General features: G+C 36.8%; 1 protein-coding gene across 4 annotated transcripts in view; it reads right to left on the minus strand.

The window, feature by feature from the left end:
- The window catches only part of magi3a (membrane associated guanylate kinase, WW and PDZ domain containing 3a), a 149,442-nt gene that overhangs the window by 52,213 nt on the left and 92,934 nt on the right, over positions 1-4,295 (minus strand). The gene's annotated exons all lie outside the window — the stretch shown is intronic.

A 4,295-nucleotide genomic window follows, 5' to 3' on the forward strand; every position in this document is an offset into this window, starting at 1 on the left:
TGTGCTCGTGCGACCAGCTGAGAAAGTTAGTTGCAAAAGAGCGACCAGTGGGAAGAATGAGTCTGGAGCCCTGTATAGGCTATACAGTGCATGAAAAGCAAACTGGTGCTCTTCTGTTTCTTTTGGTGTATGACTCCCCCTCGTCTCCTATAAAAAGCACAATAATCGCGGTTGTCTGAAACAACCGCGGTTAGATCAAATAATCGCGCTTAGACGGTTATTTAATTATCGCGACAGGCCTAGGTGTGAGGTGTTTATTTTGTGGCATTAAAGAGGGGATGAATTATATTCAAAACTCATTATGTACTCATGGTCAGCTGTGAGATCCCTTAACAAGCTCTGGAAAAGTTTAAAGTCTTAAATCTCCACAAGTGTAAAAAAAAAAAAAAAGCAATCCTTTAAGATTAACCACCAAGGGCACTTTTTTATTTCTGCATTCATTTTTCTATATCTGCGGATGAGGCAGAGAGGGGTTACCGTTGAGCTATAACGGATATTAATGCGAGCAGGAGGAGGGAGGGAGATGGAGGCTTCAGTCGAGCTTCAAAGATTATGTGGCAATTTGGACTCCAGGCGTTCTTCTTCCCACCCCCCCCTTTTTTTCTTTTCAAAGGACATGGCTTTAATGGCTTTAATGACTTTTCTGTCCCCGTGTCCAGACAGACATGTGCAACAGTTCCATTCCAGAAATTTTCAGATGAGCAAAGAGTTTGACGGACAGTGCAGTCAGTGCTTCATGAAGGGAACCGATTTCAGACTACATTTCATAGTGACCACATTTGTTAAGTTCTAAAAAATAAAGTTGGTGTTCTGAAGCCTAGCCAGCTAAATCACTATTAATTTTCTTCTGTGAACCATAATCAATAAAGTATCAACTTAAGAAATCAGTGAGAGAACTGGATCAGTGAACGAATCTTCCTTTTGAGCTGATTCTTTTTAATGAAGCAGTTGATCTATTCATAAACATTAAAGGGTTACTCCACCCCAAAATGAACCCCCCATGTCGTTCCAAACCAGTAAAAGCTTCGTTCGTCTTCGGAACACAATTTAAGATATTTTGGATGAAAATTGGGAGGCTTGTGACTGTCCCATTGACTGCCAAGTAAATTACACTCTCAAGGTCCAGAAAAGAAAATACATGTCTTTCATACTTTTCTGGACCTTGAGAGTGTAATTTACTTGACTTCATTTACTTAACGAAGCTTTTACGGGTTTGGAACGACTCTCTCTTATTCTCTATTTCTACTCATTTATTCAATAATTTGTATTCTTCAAAATATAAAATTTTAATATGAGGAATAAAGTGAAAGGAGTTTGAAACTGCATAAATGTGAGTAAATAATGTCAGAATTTGCATATTTAGGTGAAATAATCTTTCAACAGAAAATGTCTAGGCATAGGAATTGTGTGTAATGTGCCACTGCCTTAAAGTAATAATTCATTCAAAAATGAAAATGTTATCATTATTTATTCACTCTCATGTTGGTCCCCACCTGTAAAACATTCTTTTGCACTTAGAAAAATACAGGTTCTCTATAGACATCTATGAACCTTAAACCATTGCACAAACATTTCGTTATATTCGAAAATGGTTCTTTAGACTATTAAAAGTTTTTTTTTTTAACAATAAATGTTTCTTTTAAGATCTGTTTCATGAAAAGTTCTTTGAAGAACCCAAAATGGTTCTTTAATGACATCACTGTGAAATCCCTCCCTTTTTTTAACGGTATGTGGAACACAAGCAAATGTATTTTGAAGAATGCTGGAAATTAAACAACACTGGCAACCATTGACTTCCATTGTATGAACCAAAAAAAAAAAAAGCACAATGATATTTTTCATATCATCCTCTTTTGTGTTCCATAGAAAAAATAAAGCCATACAGGTTTGGAACAACATATGGTGAGTAAGAGATTTTCAATATTTTTTTATTTCTGTTTCTTTCTTTCTCTTTAAAACTGAGCAATTGAGCCATGTATTATTAAACATTGACTTCTATTAAATGGCAATACTGCTCCTCACTGTCCTTCACCTTTACTGTGAATAACTTATAATTAAATCATTATTTGATTATTTTACTTGACTGAAGCCTGGAAGATGAACTATGACAGTTCATTCTGACATTACTGCTACTACCGGCGCTATTAAATATAATTAGACCTTTCCATCATCTGGCTCTCAGCCCGATGCTTATGATTATACTGGATGGAAAAGTGTGAATCAATGGAGGACTGTGTGTTGAATCATGGGCCTGAACAGACCGTAACAAGGGCAGTGGATGAGAATGACATTAGAGATTCCACACACTGAGCCAGTGTCTCATGCAATGTTGAGCCACAGCAAACGAAACATCTGCTCAGGCCTGGTGTCCATTTAAATCCCAAATTATAAAGAGCCACATGCCAGGTGCAGGACTCACTAAATGAAAACAGCACAAACTATATCACATCTCTAAATTAACAGATAGAGACTAAATGTTTACATTTACTGAAGCTGTAAACCTTGCGGGTGCATAGCTTGCTGACACAACGCTGTTTGGCTGTTGAAATGCGGTTGCTATGTGATTAAAGTCATAAAATCCCATTACCAAGTGTGTGATATTCTGGTCCTTGTGGCTCTTGAATTTCTTTGTTGTGTGGTGCATATGAGAAGATATTCTGAAGAACATTTTTACCATTTTTTGTCCATGAAATGTCCAATGAAATTCGAAGGGGTCAAAAAAACAAACAAACATTAGATCACTTTAAATTTCACTACAGGAAAAAAAAACAAAAAAACACCAAGACATATTTTCAGTTCTGTTTCCCAAAAGAAAAAAGTCAAACAGGTTTGGAATTACAAAAAGGGTGAGTATATAATTACAGAACTTTCATTTTCAGGTGAAATCTTCCTTAAATAGTTAGCATTAAATGTTTTTTGAAATCTCTAACCCTAAGTATGAGCCATATTAATGATGGTAAGTGCCTTAACAAACAGCACTAATTAAAAGATTACACCACAGCCTGAGAGAAAAAAAGCACTAATTAAAGATGTGCGAGTAAATAAGGCATATGTTTCACTAATTCACTGGTTTGTGGCCAGACCACAAACTGTATTCTGCACAACAAAAGAGCAAAACTCATTCTGTGATTACGTACTGGTTTATTGGCATTGATGTTGTTAAAAAAAAAAGATGATTGTCTGTTCCAGACAGTCTGTAACCAAGAATGTAAAAATGTAAACAGTCTGTTGCCAAGAAATTACTGAGCCAATACTGACAAGTAATTCTACATTACCCAACAGGTTTAATCGATCATGATTATGTGACATTAGCTCAGACATTGGAAGTATGGAAACTGAAATTGGCACAAAAGAAACAGGGAGAGAGGGAGAGAGGGAAAAAAGGAATAAACTGTCCTCAAGCAGGCATGTGGCAGGAATCACACCGAGAACAGTAACTGAAATGGTAAGTATATTAGCGTCCACATTAACAGACGATGGCGTTCTATTTATAATATGCGTGCGGCCGTGCGCTGTAGTTCTGTCTTCTGCCTCTTTAAATACTGAAGCTCTTAAGTAAATTCTATTTGGATGTCAGTGTTTTTATTATTCATCAGCTGGGAAAATAACATTCTGAAAGTGATTCCAATGACATTGTTTCTCTGTGTTGTTATTATAGATGTGGTATGAAATTCTCTATTCTTATAGAATTAGAATGAACATTAAAACTCTACAGTTAGCATTATAGTCATCGTCATTGCTGTGAACAGCCTTAAAGGGTTAGTTCACCCAAAAATGAAAATTAGCCCATAAATTACTCACCCTCAAGTCATCCTAGGTGTATATGACTTTCTTCTTTCAGATGAATGCAGTCGGAGTTATATTAAAAATTGTCTTTGATCTTTCAAGCTGTTTCACGGCACTCAGCGGGTGTTGCATGCATCAGTCCAAAAGCACTTAATTAAAATGTGCCCATCCATTAAAAAAAAAAGTGTCTCACGCGGCTCCGGGGAGTGAACAAAGGCCTTCTGTAGCGAATAGATGCGTTTTTGTGAGAAAAATATCCATATTCAAAACGTAATAATCATTTTAATCTAGCTTGCGCTCACTGTTGTACCCAGAAGCAGTTCCGGGCGGATGACGTATGAGGTCAGCGCTGCGCATGCGCCAGTGAGTCTCGTGAAAACCAACGTTTGTTAACAGGAGCAAAGGAAGCAAAGTTTCCTTACTTTAGCAAAGGAAAACCAGTCTCCTCTTGGCTTATATCGAAATCCTCCGACATTCTTCTTTACAAATCCTCGTTTTGTACTTCTAAT

The sequence above is a fragment of the Sinocyclocheilus anshuiensis genome, unplaced genomic scaffold (genome assembly GCF_001515605.1).
Source record: "Sinocyclocheilus anshuiensis isolate Anshui unplaced genomic scaffold, SAMN03320099.WGS_v1.1 scaffold32, whole genome shotgun sequence".
In the NCBI taxonomy this organism is placed as follows: domain Eukaryota; kingdom Metazoa; phylum Chordata; class Actinopteri; order Cypriniformes; family Cyprinidae; genus Sinocyclocheilus; species Sinocyclocheilus anshuiensis.